Raw genomic sequence first — 20,385 nt, 5'->3', positions numbered from 1 at the left:
GTTGTACCCCATCAGAACCCCAAATAAGCTTTTTTTTACTCCAATGTTTAGAAATGTAAACCAACACTCTATAGCCTCAACATAGTTAAAACTATAATGTTGATATCATGGATGGTCAGTCCTTGCATCCATAGGTCTGTCTATGAATTTGAAAGTAGTTACATTTCTCCAACCCCATAATCATCTTATAACCAAAACAGTGGTGGAATTACAGTTTTGTTGTTGTATGAACTGCAGATTGATGGGTTGTGTGGGTTTTTTCAACAGTAACAAAATGGCTGCCCAGAGGCTTGGTTTGGTAAACAGCTGAGGGATGGGGGAAGGAGGAGTGTAACCACTCAAATTTATTCATCCAGGATGTCATAATGATAGTTTAACCAGGTTTCTAGGCTATATAGTATATTCTAGAATTCATCCATGATGTCATAATGATAGTTTAACCAGGTTTCTAGGCTATATAGTATATTCTAGAATTCATCCATGATGTCATAATGATAGTTTAACCAGGTTTCTAGGCTATATAGTATATTCTAGAATTCATCCATGGTGTCATAATGATAGTTTAACCAGGTTTCTTGGCTATATAGTATATTCTAGAATTCATCCATGATGTCATAATGATAGTTTAACCAGGTTTCTAGGATATATAGTATATTCTAGAATTCATCCATGATGTCATAATGATAGTTTAACCAGGTTTCTAGGATGTATAGTATATTCTAGAATTCATCCAGGATGTCATAATGATAGTTTAACAAGGTTTCTAGGATATATAGTATATTCTATAACTGCCAGTGTAGATTTCCTGTGGAGGCAAATTATTAGAGCTGTTGATAAGTCATTGTATAATATTCAGACAATTGTTTTTCATGCCATTACATTAAAGGCAAGACATACCTAGATTCAATTACATTCATGAATTGGTTTGAAACCTTTGTTTTAAACCCGTCTCAAAATTGGTGCCTTGCCGGATTTGTAAAAAATGGTTTGTCATGAAACTCTATTTTTTAAATGTATTTAAATGTAACCTTTATTTAACTAGACAAGTCAGTTAAGAACAAATTCTTATTTACAATGACTGCCTACCCCGGACAACGCTGGGCCAATTGTGCGCCGCCCTATGGAACTCCCAATCACGGCCGGTTGTGATACAGCCTGGATTTGAACCAGGGTGTCTGTAGTGAAGCCTCAAGCACTGAGATGCAGTGTCCGCTGCGCCACTCGGGAGCCCCAAAATCACTATAACCTGACTGGAGGGAGCCAGTCATCACTATAACCTGACTGGAGGGAGCCAGTCATCACTATAACCTGACTAGAGGGAGCCAGTCATCACTATAACCTGACTAGAGGGAGCCGACCAGTTCTGAAAGCCTTTTGCCGTACCCTCACCCTACTCCTCTGGTGATGTAGAGGTTATCCCAGGCCCTGTGTGTCCCCAGGCGCTCTCATTTGTTGACTTCTGTAACCGTAAAAGCCTTGGTTTCATGCATGTTAACATCAGAAGCCTCCTCCCTAAGTTTGTTTTACTCACTGCTTTAGCACACTCCGCCAACCTTGATGTCCTTGCCGTGTCTGAATCCTGGCTTTGGAAGGTCACCAAAAATTCAGAAATTTCCATCCCCAACTACAACATTTTCCATCAAAATGAGAGGAGTTGCAATCTACTGCAGAGATGGCCTGCAAAGTTCTATCATACTTTCCAGGTCTAAGCCCAAACAGTTCGAGCTTCTAATTAAAAAAATGAATCTCTCCAGAAATAAGTCTCACTGTTGCCGCCTGTTACAGACCCCCCTCAGCTCCCAGCTGCCCTGGACACCATATGTGAATTGATTGGCCCCCATCTATCTTCAGAGTTTGTTCTGTTAGGTGACCTAAACTGGGATATGCTTAACCTCTCTAGGGGGTTTTCAAAACGTTTGAAATGCTATTACTTCAATTTCTCAAACATATGACTTTTTTACAGCTATTTAAAGACAAGACTCTCGTTAACCTCTATGGGCGAGGCGGGACGAATTCGTCCCACCTACGCAACAGCCAGTCTAATCCAGTGGCGTGATTTTCAAAACGTTTGAAATGCTATTACTTCAATTTCTCAAACATATGACTATTTTACAGCTATTTAAAGACAAGACTCTCGTTAATCTAACCACACTGTCCGATTTCAAAAAGGCTTTACAGCGAAAGAAAAACATATGATTATGTCAGCAGACTACCCAGCCAGAAATAATCAGACTACCCATTTTTCAAGCTAGCATATAATGTCACAAAAACCCAGAAGACAGCTAAATGCAGCACTAACCTTTGATCTTCATCAGATAACACACCTAGGACATTATGTTATACAATACATGCATGTTTTGTTCAATCAAGTTCATATTTATATCAAAAAACAGCTTTTTACATTAGCATGTGACGTTCAGAACTAGCATACCCCCCGCAAACTTCCGGGGAATTTACTAACAATTTACTAAATTACTCACGATAAACGTTCACAAAAAGCATAACAATTATTTTAAGAATTATAGATACAGAACTCCTCTATGCACTCGATATGTCCGATTTTAAAATAGCTTTTCGGATGAAGCACATTTTGCAATATTCTAAGTACATAGCCCAGCCATCACGGGCTAGCTATTTAGACTACCGGCAAGTTTAGCCTTCACCAAAATCAGATTTACTATAAGAAAAATGGTCTTACCTTTCCTGTTCTTCGTCAGAATGCACTCCCAGGACTTCTACTTCAATAACAAATGTAGGTTTGGTCCCAAATAATCCATCGTTATGTTCCATCAGTGACGTTATGTTCGTGCGTTCTAGACACTATCCCAATGGTAAATCACGGTCGCACGCATGGCGCATAACGTGACATTTTTTTTTGAAATATTCCATTACCGTACTTCGAAGCATGTCAACCGCTGTTTAAAATCAATTTTTATGCAATTTATCTCGTAGAAAAGCGATAATATTCCGACCGGGAATCTGCGTGTCTGTAAACGGAGGGAAAAACAGAAAGGCGGGGGCGGCCAGTGCTCGAGCCTAAGCCCTTTGTCCTCTGATAGACCACTTAGCAAAAGCGCTCGTGTGTTTCAGCCAGGGCTTTGAATTACGTCATTCAGGTTTTTCCCGGGCTCTGAGAGCCCATTGGAGCCGTAGGAAGTGTCACGTAACAGCAGAGATCCTTTGTAATGAATAGAGATGACAAAGAAGGGCAAGAAATGGTCAGACAGGGTACTTCCTGCATGAAACCTTCTCAGGTTTTTGCCTGCCATATGAGTTCTGTTATACTCACAGACACCATTCAAACAGTTTTAGAAACTTTAGGGTGTTTTCTATCCAAAGCGAATAATTATATGCATATTCTAGTTACTGGGCAGGAGTAGTAACCAGATTAAATCGGGTACGTTTTTTATCCAGCCGTGTCAATACTGCCCCCTATCCCCAACAGGTTAACAAACAGATCACTGACCATTTTGAATCCCACCGTACCTTCTCTGCTGTGCAATCCACTTTCCGAGCTGATCACAGGTGCACCTCAGCCACGCTCAAGGTACTAAACGATATCATAACCGCCATCGATAAAAGACAGTACTGTGCAGCTGTCTTCATCAACCTGGCTAAGGCTTTCGACTTTGTCAATCACCTTATTCTTATTGGCACACTCAACAGCCTTCGTTTCTCAAATGACTGACTCGCCTGGTTCACCAACTACTTCTCAGACAGAGTTCAGTGTGTCAAATCGGAGGGCCTGTTGTCCGGACCTCTGGCAGTCTCTATGGGGGTACCACAGGGTTCAATTGTCGGACCGACTCTTTTCTCTGTATATACCAACAATGTTGCTCTTGCTGCGGGTGATTCCTTGATCCACCTCTACGCAGACGACACCATTCTGTATACATCTGGCCCTTCTTTGGACACTGTGTTAACAAACCTCCAAACGAGCTTCAATGCCATACAACACTCCATCTGTGGCCTCCAACTGCTCTTAAATGCTAGTAAAACTAAATGTATGCTCTTCAACCGGTCGCTGCCCGCACCCGCCCGTCAGCATCACTACTCTGGACGGTTTTAACTTAGGTATTTATAGTTGTCCACATATTCTAAGTGTCTGGCTAGACTGAAAACTCTCCTTCCAGCCTCATATTAAAATATTAAGCATTTTCAATACAAAATTAAATCTAGAATCGGCTTCCTATTTCGCAACATAGCCTCCTTCACTCACGCTGCCAAACATACCCTCGTAAAACTGACTATCCTACTGATCCTTGACTTTGGCGATGTCATTTTCAAAATAGCCTCCAACACTCTACTCAGCAAACTGGATGCAGTCTATCACAGTGCCATCCGTTTTGTCACCAATGCCCCATATACCACCCACCACTGGGACCTGTATGCTCTCGTCGGCTGGCCCTCGCTACATATTCGTCGCCAAACCCACTGGCTCCAGGTCATCTATAAGTCTTTGCTAGGCCGCCTTCACTCACTGGTCACCATAGCAACACCCACCCATAGCACGCGCTCCAGGAGGTATATCTCACTGGTCAGCACCAAAGCCAACACCTACTTTGGCCGCCTTTCCTTCCAGTTGTCTGCTGCCAATGACTGGAACGAATTGCAAAAATCGCTGAAGTTGGAGACTTATATCTCCCTCACTAACTTCAAGCATCAGCTATCTGATCAGCTTACCGATCGCTGCAGCTGTACACAGCCCATCTGTAAATAGCCCATCCAACTGCCTACCTCATCCCCATGTTTTTATTTACTTTCTCTGCTCTTTTGCACACCAGTATTTCTACTTGCACATCATCATCTGCACATCTATCACTCCAGTGTTAATTTGCTAAATTGTAATTACTTCGCTACTATGGCCTATTTATTGCCTTACCTCCTTGCTACATTTGCACAACTGTATATAGATTTTTCTGTTGTGTTATTGACTACTTTTTATCCCACGTGTAACTCTGTTGTTTTTTTCTGTCGCACTGCTTTGCTTTATCTTGGCCAGGTCGCAGTTGTAAATGAGAACTTGTTCTCAACTAGCCTACCTGGTTAAATAAAGGTGAACTAAAAAAATGAAGTAAAAACATATTAACTTTATTGACATTAATGTGGTTCTTCAATAATTACACATAATTCTTAATACTGTAGCAAACATTATATTAAGCAGGACATTCAAACGAGCCTTACAATTATAATCCAAAGTAGTGTGAAATGCACTGAAATGCACTCATAAGCAATGAATAAATTATTTAAACATTCATTACAGACATCAATTGTTGTACAACATCATGGCTACGCTGTTGGCATCACCTTTTACAGTGGATTACCGCTGTTGTGGGCCTTTATATCATCTGTCTGACTTTGTTGTGCACACAGGAGAGAGACGGGACTATCGTGGATCCTCTGGGGAGCCTCAACAACCTCATGATGCTGACGAGGCAGAGAAGAGTCTCTCCAGATCAGAACTCCAGGCATTCAAATTCATCAGAGAACACACACAGGAGAGAAATCTTACGGCTGTGATCAATGTGGGAAGAGTTTTTTTTGTTCGGGCAATTTAAAATCATACCAGAGAATACACACGGGAGAGAAACCTTATAGCTGTGATCAATGTGGGAAGAGTTTTGCTGCATCTGGCCAGCTGACTTTACACCAGAGAACACACACAGGAGAGAAATCTTATAGCTGTGATCAATGTGGGAAGAGTTTTGCTGCATCTAGCAGTCTGACTAAACACCAGAGAATACACACAGGAGATAAATCTTATAGCTGTGGTCAATGTGGGAAGAGTTTTGGTCAATCTTGCCATCTGACTCAACACCAGAGAACACACACAGGAGAGAAATCTTATATCTGTGATCAATGTGGGAAGAGTTTTGCTCGATCTGGAGTGCTGACAGTTCACCAGAGAATACACACAGGAGAGAAATCTTATATCTGTGATCAATGTGGGAAGAGTTTTGCTCGATCTGGAGTGCTGACAGTTCACCAGAGAATACACACAGGAGAGAAATCTTATAGCTGTAATCAATGTGGGAAGAGATACTCTGATAAAAGATCTCTGATTAAACATCAGAAAATTCATGAAGGAGTTGTTTCATGATATCAGTGAAATAAAATGTTGAATGTTTAAACATTGTAGAAGGAGTATTTTAATGTCACAATGTAGAACCTAAACGTTTGTCCCCTGTTCTATTGATTTCAACATGATATGAATATTAGACTCGGGGGGAAAACCCAAACTCTGAAATGGAAGAGTACTATTTATGAGATTTAACAAAAAGTGACTAACACAAAAAGAGCTGTGTTACACTTACCACGTTGGTGACCCACTGGAATCAAAATGCAACACTTCAAAATGTAGCTAGCTGTTTTCTACAAGTTGTCCTCTAACCAGTGATGTACACATTATTCCCAGATTCCGTGTGGTTTTTGAGCTGTTAGTTTTAACAGGACGTGCAACCTCATCGCCCTCCTGTCTTACAATTGATTTTAACATGATATTAATGAGTTATGACAAATAAGTGTTGTGTTCCTTTGTTTAGCGACCCCTACATTTAAATGCATCACTCCAAAATGTAGCTGACTGTCTTCTGCAGGTTGTCCTCTAACCAGTGAGGTAAAATATATCTCCCATTTTTATGTGTTTTTTTAGTTGTGTTAGTTTCAACATCACGTACAACCTGATTTCCCCCCTAATCGATATCAGTGATTTATTGCTACTTGTCAAAACAACAGCGTTTTTGGTGCTTGTACAGTTTATAAGGAGATTGTTTTAAATAATATGATTATTGTGACAGATGTTTGTGTTACATTTTATGTTTAGGTTTTCAATTTATCACAAACTGTTTCTGCATTTGGACTATTGATTTGGACACGTTTAAACTGTGACATTGGGGATATCTCACCTAGCAAAATGTCGTTGAAAATAAGACTTTGCCCGACATACAATATAAGTTTGGTTTTAGTTGAAAGTGAAAGTTGAAAAGAAAACAATTTAATTTCAACATACTTACAGCCTATACACATAGTCGCAGTACAATAATCAATTATATGAACAATCCTACATCACTCCTGTATTTATTTACAACATTCATGTGCTAAATGTCTTTATTCCACTACTGAAGAAGCAGGACTCAAACATTCAGCCTGACAAAAGATACATTTTATGCCTCACCATTAAGTGAATTATTGCTAATACATATTAACAAACGGGTGTACATTTGGTTTTTATATTTCATGTTTAATATTCATGTAACATTTAGTAATCAATGATTATTTATGCAACCAACTGACAATTTTTGGGGTACAATTATATTGACATTGTTACCCTGCTTTTAGAATATCAGGGTTCATTCTCAGATGTGCCAACCCAAATGTACTAGAGCATGACATTGGGGACTGGGCCCTGATCCAACAACATGCCTATCTAGTGAACCCTGAGAAGAGAGAGAAGCTCCGCAGTGAGGTGGAAAGTTACTATGGATGTTAAGGAGCTAGTTCTAGAAGCTAGTGAGTTTTAGGAAGACGAGAGTTCTAGAAGCTAGTTAGTTTTAGGAAGACGAGAGTTCTAGAAGCTAGTGAGTTTTAGGAAGACGAGAGTTCTAGAAGCTAGTGAGTTTTAGGAAGACGAGAGTTCTAGAAGCTAGTTAGTTTTAGGAAGACGAGAGTTCTAGAAGCTAGTGGGATTTAGGAAGACGAGAGTTCTAGAAGCTAGTTAGTTTTAGGAAGACGAGAGTTCTAGAAGCTAGTGAGTTTTAGGAAGACGAGAGTTCTAGAAGCTAGTGAGTTTTAGGAAGACGAGAGTTCTAGAAGCTAGTGAGTTTTAGGAAGACGAGTGTTCTAGAAGCTAGTGAGTTTTAGGATTCTATAGAAAGAAGAGAAAAAGGAGAAAAAAAGAATATTATTGTATATTATTATTTAGAAATACGTGGTTTTTTCTTGTTTTTAATTGTTGACAGCCAGTAGACACCATCTTTATATTCTAGAAGGTGAAGCATTGTAGTTGATTATAATGTGAAATGGAAGTTGTTTTCTGTTGGTGGTGAGCAAACTTGTCCAACAAAAATATAGGATATATTTGTTGTCTTAAGGGGGAAGGTGTTACAGGCTTTGGTTTTTCCATTTATGTTTTGAGGTTGGACTTTAGCACGTCTAGCTCGTTAGCACGTCTAGCTCGTTAGCACGTCTAGCTCGTTAGCACGTCTAGCTCGTTAGCACGTCTAGCTCGTTAGCACGTCTAGCTCGTTAGCACGTCTAGCTCGTTAGCACGTAGGACGCACTGATTGGTGTCACCTCGTTAGTCAGTATGTGTTACACCTGTGCTGGCTTGTCCATCTCGTTAGTGGGAAGGTGTTTCACCTGAGCTGGTCCAGGTTCTATTTAAGAGTGTCTGGCCCAGTGCTCCAGTTGTCTTGATACATGTGGAGAGTCAACACCTTTAGTTGCTCCACCTTTTTGGTTTGCTTCCTGTCTTTAAGTTTGGTGTGGGTTTTTCTTCTGTTTGCCTCTTCTTGGGCAGATTTAGTGGGTCTCATGGTGGGTGTCTTTTAGGTCCCAGTTGTTGTTACTAGTCAACTTCCAGTGGACACCCCCATAGTGTCTATCAGAGCCCCTCCTAAAACCCCACCTGTTTAGTTGTGGTTGTTGTCAGTGACTCTTTGTTTGTTCCCCTCTTCTATTTTAGGATTTTTAATCAATGGCATTTCATCAGAATGCTCATTAGTCTTTCAGTTGTTATTATTCTGTTTGTTGTTTACTAAATATTTGTTTTTTCCTGTGAAGCCATTGTGTTGCATCCATGTCTGAAATGTGCTGTATAAATAAAGCTTGATTTGAACATATTATAAAACAAATTAACCCAATGACGGACCAATCAACAAACTATTGGTCCACCTTAGTATGAAAAACTGTATCAATCCCACTTTTCCAGCCTGCTGAAGGCGTGGTGGAGTGGTAAACACCACCCCCGGCTCTACCAGGGGCTTGAGGTGGTCTCCCACAGCTCTGATTATGTCATGTTCTGTGGTCTTGCTGTTCCATTTATTGACTGTCCCTGCAACACAGAAACACATTTAGTCATATTATATAAAACACTCAATGTAATGTATATGGAGCATCTATGGCCTCAGTTACACCTGGCACCAACATGTGACTTCTGTCATCTGATCTCTCCAAGCTGCATTAGGTTCAGATCTACCAGGATGGGCCTTTGACATAGTCTGGACGCAGTCAGGCCACTGAATATGCATAAGCAATGTAAAGAGGTGGGGTGAATGAGGGGAAAAGTACATTTTACACAAATGACCTTCATAATAAATCAAATGTTGTTGGTCACATACAGGTGTTCAGCAGATGTTATTGCAGGTGTAGTGAAATGCTTGTCCTTCTAGTTCCCACAGTGCAGGAATATCTAACAATTAATATCTAACAATTTCACAACAAATACCTAATACACACAAATCTAAGGTAAGGAATGGAATTAGGAATATATAAATATATGGATAAACAATGTCAGAGCACCATAGACTGAGATACAGTTTATACATATGAGATGAGAAATGATATGCAAACATTATTAAAGTGACTAGTGTTCCATTTATTAAAGTGGCCAATGATGTCAAGTCTATATGTAGGCTGCAGCCTCTCTGTGCTGTTTAACAGTCTGATGGCCTTGAGATAGAAGCTGTTTTTCTGTCTTTCGGTCTCAGCTTTGATGCACCTGTACTGACCTCGCCTTCTGGATGATAGTGTGATGAAAGTGTAGAGCTGCTGTCTATGCTGTCTGACTAAATCACTATTTTAGTAGTTCATTAAAGTAAATAAGGCTTTATGACTGCTGAATACCAACTATCAATCACTTAGATCATGTATTTTCAGGTAGAGATACATCCTTGGGACGTCCCTAGCCCGTTGAAGTTGACATTTAAAATGGTTAAGGTTAGGGGTTAAGGTTAGGGTTTAGGATAGGGATGTCCCAAGGATCCCAGATAGCATTGACCATTGTGCATTCTTCTGTCTCTTTTACATAGCAGGTGATGGGTTCTGACTTCTGAACTTGAAAATATTAAATATCTTTATTATGTGAAATTGAATGAAACAATAATGTATGTTGATGGTCATATAATGTACAATATTCCATGATGTTTCTATATGATAACAATAGAGTAATATATTTAATATGATGTACAATATTCCATGATGTTTCTATATGATAACAATAGAGTAATATATTTAATATGATGTACAATATTCCATGATGTTTCTATATGATAACAATAGAGTAATATATTTAATATGATGTACAATATTCCATGATGTTTCTATATGATAACAATAGAGTAATATATTTAATATGATGTACAATATTCCATGATGTTTCTATATGATAACAATACAGTAATATATTTAATATGTCATATATTTTTTAACAATTTCACTAATTCATTTTAATTAACTTAATCATTATGACACACCCCTCTCTATTGTCATTGGTTGCACTAATTGCACTGTTTGTCTACATAACCTGGTTCAAGTATTCATGACATCACCCTGAGGAAGGCACAATGATGCTGAAACGTTGGTAAATACCCATTCAATTGCTGGGAGTTTATACATGGAGTGTGCGACTTTATTTATTTTGATAGTTTATAGTTTATTCGCCGTTAGTCAGCACCTCCACACAAACTATTTTTCTGGGTGTGCGCCAGCTCATGTTTTTTAACCTGTTAGGGGTAGGGGGCAGTATTTACACGGCCGGATAAAAAACGTCCCTGATTTAATCTGGTTATTACTGCTGCCCAGAAACTAGAATATGCATATAATTGGCTTTGGATAGAAAACACCCTAAAGTTTCTAAAACTGTTTGAATGGTGTCTGTGAGTATAACAGAACTCATATGGCAGGCAAAAACCTGAGAAGATTCTGCACAGGAAGTGCCCTCTCTGACCATTCCTTGGGCTTCTTGACTCTCTTTATTGAAAACTTAGGATCTTTGCTGTAAAGTGACACTTCCTACGGCTCCCATAGGCTCTCAGAACTCGGGAAAAATCTGAATGATGTCTTTGCAGCCCCTGGCTGAAAAACATTAGCGCCTTTGGTAAGTGGTCTATCAGAGGACAATGAGACTGAGGCGCGTGCACGAGGCGACCACATGTTTTTATTTTCTCTGTCTTTGAACTAAAACACGGTTTCCCGGTCGGAATATTATCGCTTTTTTACGAGAAAAATGGCATCAAAATTGATTTTAAACAGCGGTTGACATGCTTTGAAGTACGGTAATGGAATATTTAGAAATGTTTTGTCACGAAACGCGTCGGGCGCATCACCCTTATTTACCCTTCGGATAGTGTCTTGAACGCACGAACAAAACGCCGCTATTTGGATATAACTATGGATTATTTTGAACCAAACCAACATTTGTTATTGAAGTAGAAGTCCTGGGAGTGCATTCTGACGAAGAACAGCAAAGGTAATAACATTTTTCTTATAGTAAATCTGACTTTGGTGAGGGCTAAACTTGGTGGGTGTCTAAATAGCTAGCCCTGTGATGCTGGGCTATCTACTCAGAATATTGCAAAATGTGCTTTCACCGAAAAGCTATTTTAAAATCGGACATATCGAGTGCATAAAGGAATTCTGTATCTATAATTCTTAAAATAATTGTTATGTTTTTTGTGAATGTTTATCGTGAGTAATTTAGTAAATTCACCGGAAGTGTTCGGTGGGAATGCTAGTTCTGAACGTCACATGCTAATGTAAAAAGCTGTTTTTTGATATAAATATGAACTTGATTGAACAAAACATGCATGTATTGTATAACATAATGTCCTAGGATTGTCATCTGATGAAGATCATCAAAGGTTAGTGCTGCATTTAGCTGTGGTTTGGGTTTATGTGACATTATATGCTAGCTTGAAAAATGGGTGTCTGATTATTTCTGGCTGGGTACTCTGCTGACATAATCTAATGTTTTGCTTTCGTTGTAAAGCCTTTTTGAAATCGGACAGTGTGGTTAGATTAACGAGAGTCTTGTCTTTAAAATGGTGTAAAATAGTCATATGTTTGAGAAATTGAAGTAATAGCATTTCTAAGGTATTTGAATATCGCGCCACGGGATTACACTGGCTGTTGCGTAGCCCAGAGAGGTTTTTTAAGGGTAGGTAACAACACACCCGCCACGCTGATCCTCAACACAGGGGCCCCTCTGGGGTGCTGCTCAGTCTCCTCCTGTACTCCCTGTTCACTCATGACTGCACGGCCAGGCACGACTCCAACACCATCATTAAGTTTGCCCATGCCACAATAGTGGTAGGCCTGATCACCAACAACGATGAGACAGGGAGGTCAGGAGGTCAGAGACCTGGCCGTGTGGTACCAGAAAAACAACCTCTCCCTCAACGTGATCAAGACAAAGGAGATGATTGTGGACTACAGGAAAAGGAAGACAGCACGCCCCCATTCTCATCGACGGGGCTGTAGTGGAGCAGGTTGAGAGCTTCAAGTTCCTTGGTGTCCACATCACTAACAAACTATCATGGTCCAAGCACACCAAGATAATCGTGAAGAGGGCACGACAAAACCTATTCCTCCTCAGGAGACTGAAAAGATTTAGCATGGGTCCTCAGAACCTCAAAAGCTTCTACAGCTGCACCATCGAGAGCATCCTGACTGGTTGCATCCCTGCCTGGTATGGCAACTGCTCTGCCTCCGACCGCAAGGCACTACAGAGGGTAGTGCGTACAGCCCAGTACATCACTGGGGCCAAGCTCCCTGCCATCCAAGACCTCTTTACCAGGCGGTGTCAGAGGAAGCCCCCCCCCCCCCCCCCCCCCACTCTCTGTTATCATCTATGCATAGTCACTTTAATAACTCTACCTACATGTACATATTACCTCAATTACCTCGACTAACCGGTGCCCCCGCACATTGACTCTGTACCGGTACCCCCTGTATATAGTCTAGCTATTATTATTTAACTTCTGCTCTTTCATTCTTGTTCCTTTTATTTAGTATTCTTATTTGTACTTTTTAAAACTGCATTGTTGGTTAGGGGCTTGTAAGTAAGCATTTCACTGTAAGGTCAAATTCAATTTGATTTGATAGACTCATAGTACAGAATGAATGACTGACTGCCCAGTTCAACATCAGTTCACCGTCTCACCTCATACTGTATTGGAGCAGCAGCAGCTGACTGCCCAGTTCAACATCAGTTCACCGTCTCACCTCATACTGTATTGGAGCAGCAGCAGCTGACTTGATCGTTGATGCTAATCATCATGTTTGAATCTGAGAGTAAATAGAGCCGACTACACTCTAAAAATGAAGGGTTCAACTGGAGTTGTTCTCAGATCCCCTAAGAACCGTAGGGTTCTTGGTCAATGAAAAACAGCCCCAAAAGGTTCTTCAAAGAACTTGTTAGAAGGTGGGTTCATCGAGGAACCTCCGTTGTTGCTGGACTTCTTCCGGGAACTTCGCAATTACAACTGAAAACGATGGTGACAAGTTTGGATGCGACAACAGTTAAAAAGGTTAAGTTGGGTTGATGTTTGGCTCTGAATATGTCTCTAAATAATTTATTATAATAATATAACATACTAATAATGAATAACGAAGACAATGATGGTTTTCTGTGAATATCTTCCATAACGTTACTATAGTTAATGAACGTAAATATTAGAAAGCCGGGTTTGACCGTCGGCGTTGTATGAGCTACAGTACAGTACCGTTAGCTAGCTAGCTAACGTTATGTCCTAACTAGGCACAACTAGGTTTGGATTATTTCCTCAACTATATTCTTTCCCATATATTGTATATCGTTTCCATAAAGCCAACATGGCTTTACACTCATTAACGTAAGTTTCCAATCAAGAGCAGTTCTCACTTTTGTGATAATGAACTAGCTAACGTTAGCTTCGTTAACTAACTAACTAACTAACTTAGGACGGTGACCTGTCCAGACGAGATGTTACAACGAACTGAATCGTCAATGGAGGTCTTCCTCTTTATATAGCCTGCTACAGCATGCAATACTATTAACTCACAAGGGGGCTTAACGTTACATGTACAATACTATCCCATTTTGGAAACGTTACATGTACAGTACTATCCCATTTTGGAAACGTTACATGGACAATACTATCCCATTTTGGAAACGTTACATGGACAATACTATCCCATTTTGGAAACGTTACATGTACAATACTATCCCATTTTGGAAACGTTCCATGTCCGCCCCCTTGTGGAGGGAAATTAATATCTTAGATGGTAGCTGTAGATGGGATTCAAATGCATAAAGGTATTAATAAAGTGTCTAGACTACCTCTCTTGTATAAATGCCCTTCAGAATCCAAACACAGTATTGCCACGCAGCAAAATGTTGAGTAAAATCTTTCAAGTCAGCCTGTCACACAATGCTATTCTCAAACATAACTAATATTAATAATCAATTAATATTTTAACCTACAGGAATATTTTCATTTTTCACATTTCTATGTTAGTTCCTAGGATTTTGCAACTCATACATTTATATCTTTCAATACTTCTAAAATGGGGTACAGGTGTAAAATAATTACAGGTTTAAAACAATTACAGGTTTAAAATAATTACAGGTGCACCTTACTAGCTTATACTATATCATAAACAGTCTTAAATAGTAAACAAAGATTCTAGTTTTCATCCAATTCACACAGATAGCTGACTCAGCCCTGTTTACACCTCCAAGGTGCCCCCCACTTAGGAATACACACTCAGAGGCTTTTCTAAAAACTCCACTTTACGTGCTCACCACCAACAGAAAACAACTTCCATCCACTACAATGCTTCACCTTCACCAATATAAACATGGTGTCCACTGGCTGTCAACAATTAAAAACAATTAAAAAAATAATAATTACCACGAGCTTCTAGAACTCTCGTCCCCTTGGAATGAACCCAAACAAAACTCATATCCAATACGGAAAACTAACTTCTTAATAATTTGTAGAAAACAGCTAGCTACATTTTGATTCCAGTGGGTCACCAACGTGGTAAGTGTAACACAACTCTTTTTTTGTTAGTCACTTTTTGTTAAATCTCATAAATAGTAACTCTTCCATTTCAGAGCCTGGATTTTCCCCCTGAGGCTAATATCCATATCATGTTGAAATCAATAGAACAGGGGACAAACGTTTAGGGTTCAACATTATGACATCATTAAAATACTCCTTCTACAATGTTAAAACATTCTACATTGTGACATTATTTCATTGATTGAGGTATTTTATCAGATTATCTCTGGTCACAGTGATCACAGCTGAGGTTTCTCCTGTATGTGTTATATGGTGTGAAGTCCGCTTGTTAGACATAGTAAAACTCTTCCCACATTGAGCACAGCTATAAGATTTCTCTCCTGTGTGTGTTTTCTCTGGTGTGACATCAGGCTGGTTGACTGAGTAAAACTCTTCCCACATTGATTACAGCTAAAAGGCTTCTCTCCTGTGTGTGTTCTCTGGTGTTTAGTCAGACAGCTTTTCTCATTAAAGCTCTTCCCACATTGAGCACAGCTATAAGGTTTCTCTCCTGTGTGTGTTCTCCGGTGTTTAGTCAGACAGCTAGATGTAACATAACTCTTCCCACATTCATCACATCTATAAGATTTCTCTCCTGTGTGTGTTCTCTGGTGTGATATCAGGCCAGTTGACCTAGTAAAACTCTTCCCACATTGAGCACAGTTATAACATGTCTCTCCTGTGTGTATTCTCTGGTGTTTAGTCAGACTGTTAGATGTAACAAAACTCTTCCCACATTCATCACATCTATAAGTTTCTCTCCTGTGTGTGTTCTCTGGTGTTTAGTCAGACTGCTAGATTTAACATAACTCTTCCCACATTGATCACAGCTATAAGGTTTCTCTCCTGTGTGTATTCTCTGGTGTGCAGTCAGACTTCCAGATAGACCAAAACTCTTCCCACATTGAGTACAGCTAAAAGGTTTCTCTCCTGTGTGTGTTCTCTGATGAATTTTAATGCCTGATGGGGAGGTGAATCTCTTCCCACAGTCAGAGCAGCAGTGAGTTCTCTTCCCTGTGGATCTCTGCAGGTGTTTATTGAGGTGTTCTAATGTGGAGAGACTCTTCTCTGCCTCTTCAGCATCATGATGTTGCTGAGGCTCCCCAGAGGATCCACGATAGTCACGTCTCTCTCCTGCGTGAACAACAAAGTCAGACAGATGATTAAAGGTCCACAAAATGAGCAAGAATAGTCATATTTTGTATTGTTTTCACATTAGTAGTAACATGATGATTGAGGGCGATGCACACACAATCTGATTGTAGAAACTCCTCCCTGCTAATGAGGAAACCGCTAGTTATGGATGTAGTATATCTGGTAATGACGAAACCACTAGTTATGGATGTAGTATATCTGGTAATGAGGAAACCACTAGTTATGGATGTAGTATATCTGGTAATGAGGAAACCACTAGTTATGGATGTAGTATATCTGCTAATGAGGAAACCACTAGTTATGGATGTAGTATATCTGGTAATGAGGAAACCACTAGTTATGGATGTAGTATATCTGGTAATGAGGAAACCACTAGTTATGGATGTAGTATATCTGGTAATGAGGAAACCACTAGTTATGGATGTAGTATATCTGCTAATGAGGAAACCACTAGTTATGGATGTAGTATATCTGGTAATGAGGAAACCACTAGTTATGGATGTAGTATATCTGCTAATGAGGAAACCACTAGTTATGGATGTAGTATATCTGCTAATGAAGAAACCACTAGTTATGGATGTAGTATATCTGGTAATGAGGAAACCACTAGTTATGGATGTAGTATATCTGGTAATGAGGAAACCACTAGTTATGGATGTAGTATATCTGCTAATGAGGAAACCACTAGTTATGGATGTAGTATATCTGCTAATGAGGAAACCACTAGTTATGGATGTAGTATATCTGCTAATGAGGAAACCACTAGTTATGGATGTAGTACATCTGGTAATGAGGAAACCACTAGTTATGGATGTAGTATATCTGCTAATGAGGAAACCACTAGTTATGGATGTAGTATATCTGCTAATGTGGAAACCACTAGTTATGGATGTAGTATATCTGGTAATGAGGAAACCACTAGTTACGGATGTAGTATATCTGGTAATGAGGAAACCACTAGTTATGGATGTAGTATATCTGGTAATGAGGAAACCACTAGTTATGGATGTAGTATATCTGCTAATGAGGAAACCACTAGTTATGGATGTAGTATATCTGGTAATGAGGAAACCACTAGTTATGGATGTAGTATATCTGGTAATGAGGAAACCACTAGTTATGGATGTAGTATATCTGGTAATGAGGAAACCACTAGTTATGGATGTAGTATATCTGGTAATGAGGAAACCACTAGTTATGGATGTAGTATATCTGGTAATGAGGAAACCACTAGTTATGGATGTAGTATATCTGCCTGGAGCAAAAAATAGTGCGCAAAGATTTTAGTTTTTCACAATGTATTCTGAATATTACAGCGCATATCAGGACAAGATCAGGAGTGCTACTCAAGGAAACTCACATTAAGCTCTGTGTCTATTCACTAATTCACCACCGTGGGGGAAAACCCAGGGGAGTTCTCAGAGGCTGACAGCAAAAATAGCCTCCATTTACAGGTTGATTATAAGTGCATTTCACATTACTTTTGGATTAGAATTGTAAGGCTCGTTTGAATCTCCTGCTTAATATGTTTGTGTTATTGTCGCAAATCAACTGCTTTATACTTAAAAAACACTTCAACCAGTTAAATGCTCCTTGGCTAGCTTTTCCATCAGCCTGACAATGAGGGTTTGAACAGTAAGTGTTTAACAAACAATAACATAGTAGAGGTCGACAGAACCCTAACCCTAACCCTAACCCTAACTCGACCGATTATGATTTTTCAACGCCGGTACCGATTATTGGATGACCCCAAAAAAAAAACATTAAATCGGCCGATTTTAAATATATATTTGTAATAATGACAATTACAACAATACTGAATTAACACATTTATTTGAACTTAATATAATACATCAATAAAATCAATTTAGTCTCAAATAAATAATGAAACATGTTCAATTTGGTTTAAATAAATAATGAAACATGTTCCATTTGGTTTAAATAATGCAAAAACACAGTGTTGGAGAAGAAAGTAAAAGTGCAATATGTGCCATGTAATAAAGCTAACGTTTAAGTTCCTCGCTCAGAACATGAGAACATATGGAAGCTGGTGGTTCCTTTTAACATGAGTCTTCAATATTCCCAGGTAAGAAGTTTTAGGTTGCAGTTATTATAGGAATTATAGGACTATTTCTCTCTATACCATTTGTATTTTATACACCTTTGACTATTGGATGTTCTTATAGGCACTTTAGTATTGCCAGCATAATCTCAGGAGTTGATAGGCTTGATGTCATAAACAGCGCTGTGCTTCAAGCATTGCTAAGAGCTGCTGGCAAACGCAGTAAAGTGCTGTTTGAATGAATGCTTACGAGCCTGCTGCTGCCTACCACCACTCAGTCACAGCTCAGTCAGACTGCTCTATCAAATATCAAATCATAGACTTAATTATAATATAATAAACACAGAAATACGAGCCTTAGGTCATATTCAATTTAATATCGCTGTTCAAAGACCCAGGAAGGGGTGGAGCCAAACAGGTGTTGTACCTCATTTCCCTCCTTCAGGGAACAGTAATTATAGTCATAAAGTTACACTCCCTTTCAGTCGGTCAACTTCGGTACAACATACTATGGGGAAATACAATCATTCCCCAACTGACCCAAACGGATACTAAATGAAACGGCCCCTGGCAGACCACCCAGACCTGACCCCGCAAGATTGTTGTCAATTTATTAATTGTCTTTTGTTTGAAACACTCCTGTCAATGTTGAGTAAGGACGCACACCTGATTACGCATATAGAAGTAGGACTAGTCTACCTGGTTACACATATAGAAGTAGGACTAGTCTACCTAATTACACATATAGAAGTAGGACTAGTCTACCTAATTACACATATAGAAGTAGGACTAGTCTACCTGGTTACACATATAGAAGTAGGACTAGTCTACCTGGTTACCCATATAGAAGTAGGACTAGTCTACCTGGTTACACATATAGAAGTAGGACTAGTCTACCTAATTACACATATAGAGGTAGGACTAGTCTACCTGGTTACACATATAGAAGTAGGACTAGTCTACCTGGTTACACATATAGAAGTAGGACTAGTCTACCTGGTTACACATATAGAAGTAGGACTAGTCTACCTGGTTACCCATATAGAAGTAGGACTAGTCTACCTAATTACACATATAGAGGTAGGACTAGTCTACCTGGTTACACATATAGAAGTAGGACTAGTCTACCTGGTTACACATATAGAAGTAGGACTAGTCTACCTGGTTACACATATAGAAGTAGGACTAGTCTACCTGGTTACACATATAGAAGTAGGATTAGTCTACCTGGTTACACATATAGAAGTAGGACTAGTCTACCTGGTTACACATATAGAAGTAGGACTAGTCTACCTGGTTACACATATAGAAGTAGGACTAGTCTACCTGGTTACACATATAGAAGTAGGACTAGTCTACCTGGTTACCCATATAGAAGTAGGACTAGTCTACCTGGTTACCCATATAGAAGTAGGACTAGTCTACCTGGTTACACATATAGAAGTAGGACTAGTCTACCTAATTACACATATAGAAGTAGGACTAATCTACCTGGTTACCCATATAGAAGTAGGACTAGTCTACCTGGTTACACATATAGAAGTAGGACTAGTCTACCTGGTTACACATATAGAAGTAGGACTAGTCTACCTGGTTACACATATAGAAGTAGGCCTAGTCTACCTGGTTACACATATAGAAGTAGGCCTAGTCTACCTGGTTACACATATAGAAGTAGGACTAGTCTACCTGGTTACACATATAGAAGTAGGATTAGTCTACCTGGTTACCCATATAGAAGTAGGATTAGTCTAATAGCCTACAGCTGTGTCTGTCCCAAACTCACTGGCGCAGGAAACTCTGTGGGCCCAGAATATTTGATACAATGTTGCAAGCTTGCCTTCTTCAGTTTCAGGCTACCCAGTTGATAGTAGATACAATGTTTCAAAATCATTGTAGACAGGCCATGTGCAGCCAATGTGATTTATAAGGTATTTATTTTGATCAGGATATTTTCTAACTGCAGTCTGCAATGTTTTTATTTGTTGGCTATTTTTACATAGTTGGCAATAAAAGTTACTTTTAGATTTGTATAATTTATATTTATATTTAGATAGAATGTAGATTAATCACAGACAATGATTTTGAGATACTATTAGGAATTAAAATGAAACTGTTCCACGA

This window comes from Salmo salar, unplaced genomic scaffold (genome assembly GCF_965601325.2).
Source record: "Salmo salar unplaced genomic scaffold, fSalSal1 ptg000257l, whole genome shotgun sequence".
Taxonomy (NCBI): domain Eukaryota; kingdom Metazoa; phylum Chordata; class Actinopteri; order Salmoniformes; family Salmonidae; genus Salmo; species Salmo salar.
The sequence above is the reverse complement of the archived record's forward strand: the minus strand, read 5'-3'. Positions refer to the sequence as shown.